General features: G+C 46.7%; 1 long non-coding RNA gene across 3 annotated transcripts in view; it reads left to right on the top strand.

Moving 5' to 3' along the window:
• LOC119240680 (uncharacterized) overlaps positions 1 to 15,349 on the top strand; it is a 247,840-nt gene that overhangs the window by 26,984 nt on the left and 205,507 nt on the right. For all 3 annotated transcript variants that reach the window (XR_008551016.1, XR_008551017.1, XR_008551018.1), the window contains one exon: positions 2,014 to 2,158. This is a non-coding gene — a long non-coding RNA (uncharacterized LOC119240680). The remainder of the gene's footprint in view (positions 1 to 2,013; positions 2,159 to 15,349) is intronic.

Genomic DNA, 15,349 nt, shown 5'->3' on the forward strand with positions numbered 1-15,349 from the left:
TAAACTCCCCGTACCCCAAATGCCTAAAAGTGACTAGCAAAATCCTCTTCTCATTGGGAGTCCCAGCTCCAGTTGGGTTGGTCAGAATATGCTGCTGCTGGGCCTCCTTGGTGGCACAAGGGATAAGACGTAACCTGTGAAGCTGTCCGCAGCCTCTGCATCATGAGTTTGATCCCCGACCAGGGAGCTACCCACATGATGCAGCAGACCTCTCCTGACTCGCCTGCTGCTCCCCTTAACAGTGTATTTCAGTCAGTCTGCCTGTTCTGCTCCCCACTCTGTCTCTGGTGAATCCTCTCACCACCACCCCACACCTCTGGTGTGTACCCTAGTTCTTGTATGCATAAATAAATAAATCTTAAAAAAAAAAGAATATGCTGCTGCTTTTGGTGATGGAATGCTGTTCAGCATGTTCAGCTTCATAGATTTGGAGGATCAGAGATGACAGCCTGCTTATGATGGGCAACTCAGGTCCTGGGTCCCCAGTACTTCCCGATCAGGTGTGTAGTCTCTGCCAAGCCAGAGTACCAAGCCAGAAAGGGCTTCTCAGAAGCCAGGGCAGCAAGGAGGGCACATTGTTGCTCCCACACCCTCAGGCATGTGCTGTGATTGTCCTCTTGGTGCTGCCTGAGGTTCCATAGGGCCCACTGGCCTGCCACCGACAGTTTGAACAAGCTTGGGGCTGCTGGGTCACAGCCCCCAGTGACAGAGCTGTTGTCTCTGCCATGTCTGGTCTGGACTTGCTCACAACTGGCAAGTTCCTTGGTAAGTGAACCAGGGAGGCTTCGGGCCAGCACTGGAGCATCAGAACTACATCCTCATCTGCCCTTCGGCTCATGGTCAGGGTTATTTCTGCAGAAATTTCTTTGGGGAACTGTAGAGTGCTAATCACTTCCTACAAGGGAGAACTGGCAAGCAGAAGTCTGCTGGGGATTTTCCCAATGCCTTATCCTCATGCATCAATCAATTATTAGCATTTGTTTTCTCCAGTTTGTTAATTAACTACAGATAATGTTTCTGTAAGTTTCACTGCCTGAGTTGTCACAGCACCTCATTTGCAAGAAAACAGTAAGGCTGGGTTCCCTTTCCTCGGCTCTCTGTGTTCAGCAGGCAGCTGCTTGGCTTGCGCACTGGCATGTGTCTCTCTAAGTACTGACAGTAAGCAAACGTGTAGGGAAGAACCCTGTATCAGCCTTCACTGCTGTGGGGACCCCTCCTGTCCAGAGTCCTGGAAGATGCCCTCAGGAGACACAGGAAATTCACTTTGGAGGGAAAGCGTGAGGGATTTCAGTTGTTAGAAAGCTACTTCTCACATTGAACTTTGTGTAATAAAGCCTGCAAGTCAGCACACAAGTGTCACTTTAGTTCCTTTTAGGTGTTTTAGTTTCAATCAGGAGATCTTGGTATTGTGTGAAGGTCCCAGGAGTTTACTTTTCCCAAGGACATGTTTTGCTGAAGCTAAAAGATCTTCCTTTAAAAAATACAGTCCTCTATTAAAAACAAAAACACATAATGGAAAAACGCACAAAATCAATTGAAGCCCAATCATTGGAGTCTTGAGTAAAATATCTTTCAGTGCACCCTAAATTATGTTATAGTTCGGCTTTTTGGATTGTGAGCATAGCTTTGGGGCTTCTGGCCATTTATTGATTTTTTTTTTTTTCCTTTTATAGATTAAACACCTCTGGCCTAGGAGGGCTAAACAACTTAGATAAGCATATTCAGAAAATCTTAGGGCTCCAGGACACATTTTATGCCATTGTACCTGAGTGTGGGGGGCCCCAATAGGTGAGATTCAATATCCCAGCTTTCCAGAAATCAGAGAAAGCCGTCATTGGTTGAATGGTTTTTCTTTTAAAACAGAATTATACAGCATCACCAGCATTTGCCAGCATGAGGATGATCTCATTTCTTGCTTGTCTATTAAGTTTTCTTTCTGCTTGACTTTCTTGTTAATTTTGATGAAAACTTTCTCTAATCTTTTAAAGTTGTTTGTTTCAATTTTTCTTTTAGGCTACTCATAGGATCCAGTCTTAAATGGTCCTTACAAGGCCTTGGTTTTTACTGGACGCCATTGTTTTCTCCAAGAGCTGAGACCTCTTCCAGATCAGCGTTTAGACAGCTCCTCGAGACACTGGCATCAAGAACCCACCTAACAGTAAGTGGCACTTACATGTGCATTGTGCTACCAAGTCAATTTCAGCGCGGTACAGAGTTCAGATAATATTTTTGGAAAGTATATGGAGACTTAAATCACACATTGCAAATAAATAAAGTGGTCTTAAAGAATTGGTGTTGCCAGTGGGTCAAGCATCTCAGGCCATAGAAGCGTCCTTTAGTTCTGAAGATTTCATCCCTCTCTGGTGATACACAGCAGCAGCCTGGGAATGTCGTTGGGCGAGATGACCGTGTCATCGTGCTCTGAGTTTTATGTATGTCCATCCAGCCACACGACAGTCTTGAGACCTTGTTCATGGAGGGGCCTGTGCCTTTTTGTCAGCATGTGTGAACAATCCGTGTGTCTATGTAGCACATTGTGACTGGCAGGCAGTCATGACCCGTGCAGCACATCTTCTGTTGGGGACATATTATCACCCTTTTCCATTTGAGGGAACTGAGGTTTAAATGATTTGCTAAGGTTATGTAGTTCGTGGCGGGGCTGGAGATTCAATGTTGAGTTTGTTAAAGTCTCTCCTTTTCTTCTTTCTGTCATGTCCCAATGATCAACTTAAAAAAGCCCCAGGGCTGCCTGTTCTAGATGCTCAACCTCCTCTTTAATTATCCCCACCTGTGTCTCTCCTGGGGTGCCCTAGTAGAAGCAGTCCCCAAAGGAGAAGTGGGGATCAGGGTTTCCCTTTCTCTGGTTTGAGACCCCCCGCCAAGACCCTGCTACTAGGGCAATCCACAGCTTCACGATGACTGCAGTGAAACCTGCAAGGTGTCTATAGCCCCAGCAAGGCCAGTGACCTCAGCCAAGTGCCTGGTCCTGACTTCATCCCCAGAGAGTCAGGATTTAGGTGGGGAGGAAGTGGTTGGTGAGAGGAGGAGCAGATCTTGCTGTTTCCAGCAGGGCCCACCGCTCTCTCTTGCTTCTTCCCGCTGTCTCAGCTGAATGACATTTGTGTCAGCTGCTCCCAAAGGGAGTCACTTTGGTGAAATGTCACAGGCTTCAGCACGGATGATCCTTCTCCATCCTTCATTTCTCTCTCTGCTGCCTCCCTTCCGCCCCTCAAGTGCCTTTTTTATTTTGAAAGGACACCGTCTTGAAATTCAAGTACAGGAAAAAGTAATTACATTTTCTCTTCAGGTCTGCCTCTCAAAAAGCCTCCAAATCATCTCTGGCTGAAACACGGGATTATTGCTGAGGGAAAGCGTTATTAGTGGCAGCTCTGCCACTCCCCTCTCTGGCTTTCACTCACTACCTTCTGCCATCTAAGGGCAGTGGGGACAGCATGGTTTCTGGTGCTGTCTCCCTCCTTTCTCTGCGTCTTGGAAGGGAGGGCCACGCCCCTCTGCAGGAGAGGTCAAGCATCTCCTTCAATGTCACACGAATAGTAAGTGGTGGGCTTACCTGGACTCACAGATGGGCTTCCAGCGCTAGGGCCACGCTTGTAATAACTCTGCCTGTAATTGATGTGACTGTATTTGCAGAACCAAAAATTGGGAGACACCCTCTGACAAGTGATGTGCTTTTCCTGATTTTTTGTTCCCCCAGATTCTTAATGTGAAAAGCCATTTGGAGTCACTAAAATGAAATCACATTTTGTTTTGTATTTTAAAAACTGTTATTACTGGAAAGAATATGTTCTATATACTTGGAAATCCAGCACAGAGAGTTACTATTTGTGGGAAATTGCTCCTAACCAGGAGCTAAGAATCCTAGATTCTGATTCAAGTTTAGTCCTTAACTAGCTGTAGGATCTTGATTAATTTACCTCTGCTCTCTGTACCTTATTCTTGTAGTCAGTGAAGTGAGAGAATTGGATCCTGGGATGTTTTAGGGCCTCCCTAGCGCTGATGTTTAGTGACCTTGTAATTCTAGGTACAGACTTCATTATTTGGCTTGTCAGCAATATATAGGTGAGACCTAACTTTAGAAATGATTTTACTCCTCTCTTGCTTTGGGAAAATGTTGGCAACATTTAAATCCATCTGGGACTGATCCTGCCCCTGGGGTGTCATATTTATTTATGTATCCTTTTTTGGTCATACTGAGTGCCGGGAACTTATTTTTCCAGTATGATGATCTTTTAGACTTGCCTTTTGACTCCTTCCTCTTCCTTCGTACTGGATTCCCACTGTCTCCTCCCAACATTCCAACCCTTCTAGTGTTCCCCACCCCCAGCTGTCAGTTGTGTGTGCCCTCAGAACCTTTTCACTAGTGTTAAAAAGAAACAACAGGTCCAAAATGGAGTCACTTGTGTCAAGCCCAGGTCTCCAGACCAGCATTTAATATCTAACTTAATTGCAGTTTCACACCCTCTAGGAATGTAACCCTGACCATTCCTATGCAATAATAAAAGATAATCTGCAAGACCCTCTGCTTCCCCTGAGGGAGGTAGCCTTGCCTGAACCAGTCTTTGCTTTTGCTGAAAAAACTTTGTCCCACCCTCAACCTATCTAGAAAAACCTTGCATTTTGTGCAAGCCTCGTGTAGCCCCTCTCTGCTTGCTAATGGAGCCTGCCCGTTTCATGAACAAATTGTTTAATAAAACCCACTAGAGCTCTAAATTTATTCAGATGAATTTTGTTTTTTTTAACACTAGTCATTAATTTCCTGACTCTCCAACCCTTCCTGTTTTCCTTATGCCAATAAACTTACTAAAATATCACTTTGCACATTTCACTCTATTTTTCTGCTTCCTTCATTCCCAATCACAAAACAAACTTTCAGCTTTTCAGCGATTTCCAGAATAACATCAGAAACTCAGGTTAATGTTTAAAGACAAACAAAATCTGGCCCTAATTTAATCCACTGCATCTCCTTAGTCCCCTGCTCTTACTCTCCTGCTTGCTTAGTCAGTTCTGTTTCCAGAACTTGTTCCTCCTCAGTCTCCTGTGTTTGGCAAGTAAGTGGGCCTCCTGGAGACTTGGGTTTCCTTGTCTGTGAAATGGTAACCACACCTGCTCTAATTCCCTTGGAGGTGGTGGTAGTGTGAGAATTAAATTCACTTATTCAATTAATAGTTATTGGAAATGTTGGGATTTCCCAAATATTTGTGTGCCAGGTTCTGGAAATTCACAGAGTGAAATAACTTACCTGAATCACTCAGGTAGTTGGAGAAACTTGCTTAAGATCCTCCCAGTGTGGAGTTTCCTGGGCTTGCTGGAGGCTGTGGGGCCAACCTGGCCTTCCTCCCTCTCCTACCTAAGACCAGCTCAAGACTCAAAGTACCTTCACAGTGATGGTACTCAAAGTAGCTCCTCCTGTTCCCTCAGGGCCCAGCTCTCCCTAAGGTGAAAATGAGTGATAATAGGCGCTAATTTAATGTTACTTCTTCCAAGTGACATATTTGCATTTTAAGAGACGATGCATAGGAGGATTATTTTAAGCCTGCAGCGGGTGGGTGGGGATATATATTGAGTTGGGGAGGATTTAAGGGGTCTCCCATCACAGGTAGACACCACTGGTTTTTCTCATGGGATTGGCTCCATGCAGGAGTCCAGAGACAAGGACCCTCCCTACACTGGGCTGGGCTGCCTCCCTACACTGTCTGACTGCTCTGGAGTGTCTGGGTGCAGTGATGGATGAGACATCTGTTCCATGATGGGCTATTACCAACAATTCATTACTGCACAATGGACTTACCCTCATTAGCCCAGAAGCTGTGCGTTTAATGTGGCTTTCTGCAATCTCAGATTCTGCTGCACATTTAAGGCAGGCCTCACATTTTATGGAGCCAGAAAAACCTGAACTTCAGAAAACAATGGAGATTTAGCATGCCACTTAAACGAGTTGACGAGTTGACGTATTTACTCTTCATGAATAAGCCTGTTTTGTAGACAAACACGGTGGTTTGCAGCCTCATTATTAGGAATTAGTTCGCCCCACTGCTCTACCCAAGGACACAGTTCTCCTTGGGGAACCGTTGGGCTGTTATCATCCAGGTGCTGGCAGTAGGGGAATAGCATTCTGAAGTTCTGGCCTGGCAACATCCCGATGTGCTGAGGCAGTTCTGGGGAGGGGCTGGCCTGAGGTCTCAGGCTTGCTGCCTGAGATCTTCATCACGACTCATCTGTGTGAAATTTGTACCTTCTGTATTGTGCTATTTGGGGGAGGTTTCTTTTTCTCCCTGTAATGTCTCTCCAGCAAAACCATGGTTGTATAGCCACACTTTTTTGGGGGGTGGGGGGGTGGAGAAGAGGGAATTATCCAGAACCAGTAATCAGTTCAAATAATGTGCAACAGACACAGTATCAATTTCCTAAACTTCTGATGTTATAGGCAATGCTGTTGATGCGTGAACTCCCCCCCTGGGCTCAGCTTATCCTCAGGAAATTATACAGCCACTTGCCACACTCCCACAAAATGACAGTTCTCCTTCTAGCCTTCTTTCTCTTAAATAACTCAGGGATCTCTAAGGTACCTTCTAGCTAGAAATTTCTATGTTGTCATTTACCAAACCACCAATCTACAACTGGGGGATTCATTAAGTCCCATGCCCCCAATTCCAGATGTCCTGCCTTCTTGGTGATGGTGAACTATGAAGAAAAACATGTTGGGGTCAAGGCATGGTCAGTTACTTTTTTTCCTTTGTTATTAAACTTGTCAACTTCATTTTTCTCATTCGGATAGTCCCTCAAGTATACATTAGCCTATTCCCCAGAGTAAAACATCTGTCCCTTTCACAAATAGTTACTGAATGTTCATTATGTGCAAAGTGCTGTGCGAGGTTCTGGGGATTGGATGGACAGGGATTCCATAGAAAATGATTAACTCAGGCACAGACTAAATTCAATTGGATCCCTCAAATACTTAATGAGTCTCTACAATGGTTCAGGCCCTGGGGTTAAAGGAAACCCAGTCACTCCTTGAAAGGTGCATACAGCATCCCTGAAGGTCAGGCTAAGAAACAGACTTTCCCATGTTGTGCTGCTTCTGTCTGGTAATGGGGAGTCCCACGCGGAGATGACATTGTCATTAGGATCCTCATCCTAGATCCTTGAAGAATTCCCAGCTGAATGGATGGAAGTAGAGGGCGAACCGCCTTATGTTCCAGCCTCCTTAGCCACTGCCTCACCATCTTCAGCGTCTCTCCTCACCATCAACTTCTACTTCTTTTCTCTTGTCTAAATAGAAAACCAAGAACCCCGTCTGATTCCCAATGTTAAGAAACAAGTCAAAATTTAGAGCTCTAATTTGCCTTATCAAGCCATTCATGAACTTGGCAATTCCCCATCTAGCAAATGGGAAAGGCACTGAAGCGGCTTGCATAAAGATGGAAGATTCATATAGTCAGAGAGGGGGCGGGTGGGACAAGGTTACTAGCAAACTAATAAACTAGGGAAAGCCATCTTCTCTGGGGCTCGGGGGGTAGGAGAAGCGACTTATCATGGAAATGACCACTCGTGCTCATCTGGAAACTCCAGAGTGGTTCAAAATTATACTTTTGGAAGAGGTTGCAGCTGCACTTGGGTTAGGTGTTAAGTCTGGGTGGTGATTTGTATTGGGACAGTTTTTTTCTATTTTTATCCTGTCACTCAGAATAAGAGGTTTCGAGACAGGCGGCAGTTCTTTATCCTTTCATCAATTGATGGGCATTTTGATGGTTTTGCTTTTTGATTATTATGAATCAGGCTGCGATGAACATCTGTGTAGAAACTTGTGTGTGGACATATTTCCCTCTCTCTGGGCTACGTAGCTGCGAGTGGAATTGCTGGGTCATATGGTAGCTCTTCATCTTCGTTTTTGAGGACCTGCCTGACTATTTTCCAAAGCACCTGTCCCATTTTACATTTCTCCAAGCAATATAGCCAGAGGGTTCTACTTTTCCCATATTTTGTCCAACTCTTAGGATGTCTTGTTTATTTTAGCCGTCCTTGTAGGTGCAAAGTGGCATTGCAACAGGGTGGTCCCCAGGAAAGGGGGAGGTTCCCTGCCCCACCCAAGGGAGGGTGGAGCTGAGCAGGAAGAGGAGAAGCTGCAGAAGAGACTGAGGAAGGAAGCAGGATGGAGCCAGGAGACACGTGAAGAAACTGCACTTGTCCTTTGGTCGTGGACTGGGTGACACAGATGTGGGTGAGACCCATGGGGAGGTGACAATGGCAGCTTTTATCTTGATGTTGATTTTGTTCTTTTCCTTCCGGGCTTGTCCGGTTGTTTGTGACCCTTTTCTGTGGGTCCCCACTGGAAGATGCTTTAGACTTGTGGCAGGCTTTGGGACTTTGCTCTGGGCCAATCCCATTTGGATGGACTTTTACCCACGAGGGGACGGGTCACTTTGGGTGCTTCATTTAGAAACTAGACTCTTTGCCTTACCTGTATTGTTTCCTAGTTTTATTAAAGTTCCTTCCCATTAAAGTCTCCTATGTTTTGTGTTGATGCGGCGGATGGCAGAACCCATTTAGAATAGGCAGGTTTGCGGGGTTTGGGCTGCCCCTCTCCCTGTCCTATAACAGCATCACATCATCTCATCATGTCATTAGTCTAGGCGACTAATGACATTGGGCTTGTTTTCACGTGCTTGCTTGCCACTTGCCTATCTTCTCTGAACAAACATATAATTAGATCCTTTGCCCATTTTTAAATTGAGCTGTCTTTTTAATTACTGAGTTGTAATGAGTTTATTTTAGATAGTCTCCTCAGATACATGACTTACATATTTTCTCCCATTCTATAGGTTGGAGACTGTTGTAAATTTTTTTTTTAAAGATTTATTTATCTATGCATATAAGAGCTGGGGTACAGGCCAAAGATGCGGGGAGTGAGAGGACTCACCAGAGACAGAGCGGGGAACAGAACAGGCAGACTGTCTGAATACACTGCTGAGGGGAGTAGTGGGTGAGCAGGAGAGGTCTGCTGCGCCATGTGAGTTGCTCCCTGGCCACCCGGGGATCAAACTCGGTGCTGCAGAGGCCGCAGATTACTCATAGATTGTGTCTTAACCCTTTGCGCCACCAGGGAGACCCTGTTGTAAAATTTTTTGAGCCACAGTTTTTGCATTAACTTGAGATAATAATGGTACATACCTCTTAGGTTAAGATGAAATGACATAACAAATGAAAAGTACTTAATACAGGAGCCTCTCCAGTGGCGCAGCGGTTGAGCGCTGGGTTGCGAAGCCGCCCGCAGCCTCTGCAGCACCGGTTCGATCCCCGGCCACAGGGTGAGGGTCCCACATGGCGCACAGACTCTCCTGCCGCCCGCTGCTCCCCTCTGCAGTGTGCTTTGTCACTCTGCCTGCTCTGCTCTCCCCTCTGGCTCTGGTGAATTCTCTTACCCTCCCGTGCTTCTGACTGTACCCAGTGCTTGTATAAATAAGTAAGTAAATCTTAAAAAAAAAAAAAGGTACTTAATACAGAGCCTGAAACACAGTGAACCCTAGTGCATGTTAGCTATTTTAATGTATTTTTTATTTTTATCTCTTCTTCAGGGTAAGAGCCTGAGTTACATAACCCTACTTTCCCCAGTTTGAGACGGAAGCCTTCCTGTGAAGGGCTGCATACTAATAAGAATCAGTCACAGTGGCTGCCCCCTGCCAAGAGTTTCCTACTTGCCAGTCAGTCCTGCTCCTAGCTTTCTGCAGGCTATGGTGGGGTGGGAGCTTCAATGACAATGACTGCCAATGGGCCCGCCATTTTCCCTGCCTGTGCTTGGAATGCAGCTAGGTCAGCTGGATGTCCATGGCCTCAAGGACAATGGGCAGGGTACAACCCTGTGGAATCAGGACTTGGCATTATTGCTGAAGGCAGGCCTTCTGCCTGATGGTACAGCAGCCAATAATCATGCCACCAGCTTCTGGGAACAGAACTAGTTAATTACAAGATCTCTTGGCAGGAGAGTGGAGGCAAGTTTCTCAAATCAGCCTCCCTGAGGATGGGGCTTTGTAAATATTTAAGGGGTCGGGGAACAAGGAAAGCTTAAAAAAATGCAAGTTGGTAGAATCTGATTGGTTGCTTTCTGTCTAATTATGGCATAACTTGAATTTGGATCCAGAACTGCAATTATCAGAGCACCCTTCACTTCTGAATGTTTGTTTAACCACGAGGTGGGTGTGGTTCCCTTCTCCTATGGCAAATTTTGGTCTGGAAAATGGCAGGTCACACTCAGGTCAGTAAACACTCTTCTGGGCCTGTGCTCTGAAACACAACTTGTCATCTTATGAGGAATCTGTGTTTTTAAACTGAGCATGGGTAATTTGGTCCCATTGTTTCACTCCTGCAAGTCCTGCCATTATTGCAGGATAAGCAGACACAAAGTGTGACCACCATAGTCACCACAGGTTAGATATGAGGAAGCAGGAGGCAGACGCCTGGCACTGGTCTGGCATGTTTTCAAACAGAACCTAAGAAAGCAGAAAATTGAGCAGCATCATAATCAGGTAGTGCTGGGAACTTGGTGGAAGAGACAATGTGTTCTCGATACAGTTGTGCCATCACCACTGGCTGATAAACCATTGTTCAAACTGCAAGATAGTTGCCTGGTGACTAGACCCAGTCTGAGAAAAAATTACTCATTGCTGCAAATATACGATTTGGAAAGCAGACACACTGTGTCTTCAAGACTGGCAAGCATTGGGTATTTATGTGTGAGCTGGTGTTCAGCATAGCTGCTTCCCAGCATGGTTTCCCCTTCTCTGAATCCTTTCGCTCCTGGTGTTGAAGTTCCTCACAAACCTTGTGAAGAGGGGATGTCCTACATCCTTGCCAGTCTTTCTGTCCTCTTCTCCAGTTAAATCTCTCCCAACATTAAATATTTAATCCTTTCCTTGTGTAAGTACTGGGCTAGGTGCCGAGATGAAGGATAAAAAAATGGATTTTTCCCTGAACAGTATAATAATTTAGGAACCCTGGAAAGCAGAGCCTGAGGCAGAAGCCCGCTGGAGAGTGAAAGCCAAGAGCAGTGGGAGTGAGGAAGGAAGGGAGAGCCAGGGTGGGAAGGGGGAGTATGAAGCTTGAGGGGTGCATGACCTAGCTGGCTCCTGCTTGAGGCACATCACCATAATTGCTTAGTCTAGTGGACCCATCTTTAGAGAGCCCATCGGAGCCACTAAACCTCAGGACAGCTTGACAAAGGGAGGGCCTAGGAAAGAGGCGCTTTTCCTTGCCTTAAACGCTGCCATCAGGAATTAACTAATTGGCATGGAATGGCCCTTGGGGGCCACTCTGGAAGTCAGATCCCCCTGCACACTCTGGTACTACCATTGTCCCAGGCTGGACCAGGGGGCTGGGTGCTGGCAGTGAAGTCCACACTGAGTCAACAGTGAGTGTGGAGTGAGTGACCAAGGGTCCCAAGACGGGTGAGGCCAAGATGACCCTGATGATTATGACTGAACCTGGTCTGGAGGCCAGAGACATGAGATGGGAAGAGAGGGGCTATACATTCCATCCCAGGCGGCCAACAACAGTGTACGCAACACCAGATGTGGTAGCACAAGGGGTTTGTTCAGGGAGCAGAACACAGACTGCTTTGGAACAGGTGTGTGTGGGGAGATAAACAGTCTGCTAGTAGAAAGAGTTAACCTTTGTTGAGCATTTACTGTGTGCCATGCGCCATTCTGAACTCTTAAATATATTAGCTTGTTTAATTCTCACAACCGTCCCTTATATGGGCAAGGCTAGGCTGGAGCCAGATTTTGGGGCACCTTGAATGACCAACTAAGGAGTTGCCATGCTGGAATTAAAATAGACATAAACCTTGCCACAATATACAATACACAATTCCTTGCCAACTGGAATTGAAATAGACATAAACCCACTATGAGGGGTTAGCCTGTCGTTAACCTTTATATTTTAAATTCCTTATGTAGGATCTGGCACCTAGGATTTCCCTCACTGTTAGTAACAGTTATCCCTAATAAAGCCCCATGCCAGGCTCTGTTTTAGGTGCTTGACCTGGAAAAGGTTACTTAATTCAAACACAAATTGATGAGAGTTGGCACTATTGATATTCCCATTGTATAGATGGGCAAATTGAAGCGCAGAGTCACTTTGTAACTGTGAAAGACCTGGGAGGGGGGGGAGCTCCAATCTAAATCCTTGGGAGGTCTGTGATTCTATATTTGCACAACTGCCAAAACAGGGGTGACAGCTGCACTAGTTGGACTTCATAAGGGAACACTAGGAGCTGGTAAGGAGGGGGATTTGGTGCTGGTTAAGCTCCAGTCGGTTCATTCTGAAGCCCATTTCCAAGCCCCTGGATCCTGATAGGGAAGCGCCCAGACTGGGCCTGCATTGAGGGGAGGGCAGTCTCCTGGGCTGGAGGACTCCAGGGGACCAGAGGCTGGAGATGGCCTCAGCAGGACCAGAGGCAAACTGCCCCTGGGGGACCTGCTTCAACTTGTCCAAAGTAACAGAGTGAGAAAGGACCAGAGTTAGGTTCTAGACACAGGCAGCCTGACTTTACAGAGTCTACACCCTTAATTTCTGTGCTACATGGCCTCTCAAAGGCTGTGAAGAAGAAGACCTGGAAACTATATTGGAAATTAGGTGGTGATGAAGCTGTTAGTATTTACTTTTATTGCAACTATTTCATTGAGGTAACAGGTTTATATGACTATATAGGACTTAGGGGTATAAGGGCTCGCCTCTTCTGATACAGGCCACCACACCACCCCGAGGCGGGGTGGAAGTCAGCGGCTCTGGGTGGAGGAGAGCACATGCTCTATTGGACCATACGTGGTCTCCGTGTCTGCCTCCTCCAGTGAAAGGCATGTGCTCCTGGCCTCAAGTATCAGTAGAGCGGCAGCTCTGCCCATCAGTAGGTGGTTTGTGTGTATATGTTTTCTCTTTTCCCCCCACAGTGTATTTACACTCACGATTGAGATAAACATCCATTTGCTTTAACACACGTGAAAGTACCTTAGCAACTTCCTGCAGCTCTGGCCTGTTGCTAAGCAGTGACCCCAGTGTTACCATGGCAACACCACCCCAGACTCCTGAACGCTGCTGGTACCAGGCTGCTGTTCCTGACATGACTTTGGGAAGCCGGGCTGGGTTGGCAGGGCCTCAGGAGCACATTTGTTCTCGGGGGCAGTCTTGCGCTTTCTTTCTGGCCCTATAAGGAAGCCCTGTTTTGGCCAAGGGAGGTGGCCAGGGAGAGGAGCTCTCCAAAGCTCGACTTACAAGGCTTCTGGCCTTAGCTGTCATGCTTCACCTCACTGCCATCTCTATAGCCCTGGGGGACCTAGGGAGCAGGTGGGGCTCAGGATGGTTGCCTGGAAGGCATTTGGAACTATTTCTCTACTCTTTTTCTAGAAAGGCCCATTGTGGTAGCGCTGGCCAGTAGATCTCTATAGCATTGTGGGGCATGGCAGAGCAAGACAGGGGTGTCATTTGGGGCCCCAGCAAACTCTCTTAAAGATTTGAGAGAGTTCAGTGAAGGGCCTGCTTATGGAGGGAGGTGTGGGCAGGTTTTCAGGAGCAGGTATGGGATGGAATGCACCCAGAAATGACAGTAGCGGGAGGCTGTTACCACCCTGAGTGCTGAAGGGACAAGAGAGGAAGTAGTTTGAGAGAAACAACTTTCCAGGTCTAGAGAGGGACCCATGGTGGAAGCACCACCCAGCAGAGGGACCCATGGTGGAAGCACCACCCAGCAGTCATGGAAGACAGCCTGTGATGCAACACTTGCAAGGGGTTCAGCCCTGAAAAGAAAGGACAACTGCAAAAAAAAATAAATACCAGGATCAGCTCTCCCCTCATCCTTGATCTTCTGCCAGGGCCTCCCTTAGTCGTACTTAACTGAGAGCAAGGGAACCCCAACATTGCAGTCTGTTAGGGCAGCAGCTTCTGGATGCAAAGCAGAGGCAAGAGGAGGATGGATTTGGTTGGTGGAGGCAAACGGACTAACAGGCATGACTGGGTTTAACTCTAATGGGCCAGGCAGGCTGGGAGGACTAGAAACTCCAACCAGATCTACCCCCGGGGTAGGACTTGACCCAGAGAGCAGAGCCAGCTGCAGACACTGGGAGAAAGCATGTGTAAGTGGTGGACCTGGCATCTGGGATTACCTACAGCCAACTGCAGGAAGCCCGACATGTCACTTGTCCTAAGTGATCCCAACAGCCCCTTCCCTGACCCACAGGCACAACTGAGGGGGTTTTATACAGTCTGGCTTGCAGAATAGCCCCTCAGGAGCTCCTAATCTCACTTTCCTCTGGTTGCCTCAGCTTGGCGTTCCTTGGCTTTCAACCTGGTTGTCATTTCTCAGCCCAGGTGCTTTGGATGGCTTAGGGCAGAACAATATCAGCATCAGCTGGGATGTTGTGAGAAATGCAGATTTGCAGGCCCTACCTCAGACTTGGTTAATCAGAGACATTTAGAGTAAGGACCAGATAGCGGTATTTCAACAGTCCCTTCAGATGATTCTGATACACACAGAGGTTTGAGAAACACTGGTTTATTTTGTAGGATTAGTTTGCACCCTGCCTTTTGCTGCTCTTCATACCTTCCTTGAGCACCTTGTTCTGTATCCTCAGGCTCTGTCTGTTCTTGTGTTCTGGCCTAGCTCAAAGAGCTCTCTCCACAGGCCTAAGTCTTGGGGACCCATTTGTCTGGGAAGAATGTTTTGACAGAGGTAATCTGGGCATTCATGATGATGGGGAATTCTGGTGGGTGGCTATAGGTGGTTGGCATTAGGTCCCAGTGGCAGAACTGAGGTTAGAGGTAACACCAGCTCTGAGAGAATTAACAAGTACAAGGGCAGCCCCGGTGCCCAGATGCTAAGCAAGTGAGCATGTGAGGGACTCTAGTGCAGGGTCTTGCAGTTGGAGGGCTGATGGGAAGCTGTCCATGGGTCCTGGCATTTCTGTAACCCTTATAGGCTGGACACTGGACTGTCTTTTCAAGGATGTTTGTGTAGTTAACTTGCAGGAAGGAGGTTTGCTTCTTTCTGGAGCAAAGGACAGAAATGCTTATTATTTTATAAGAGATTTGTGTTTCCTAAGCTCATGCCTCCCATCCCATAATGCAGCCTACTTTGTGCAGCTACCTTCCTCTTCATCTTGCCATGTGCGTGCTAGGGCTTGGAGAACAGGTGCAAAAATGCAGATACATTGCTATTTGTTACTGTTTTAAGTAATAAACTGTCCCTTGTCTCTGACCTAGGAATATCATGTCTTCTACCAGCATCTTTGAAAATACAACAGGCTAACTCTTGTTATCTTACTCGTATTGTAAATGTCAGACT

This window comes from Talpa occidentalis, unplaced genomic scaffold, assembly GCF_014898055.3.
Source record: "Talpa occidentalis isolate TD23 unplaced genomic scaffold, MPIMG_talOcc4v2.1 talOcc4.12, whole genome shotgun sequence".
Taxonomy (NCBI): Eukaryota; Metazoa; Chordata; class Mammalia; order Eulipotyphla; family Talpidae; genus Talpa; species Talpa occidentalis.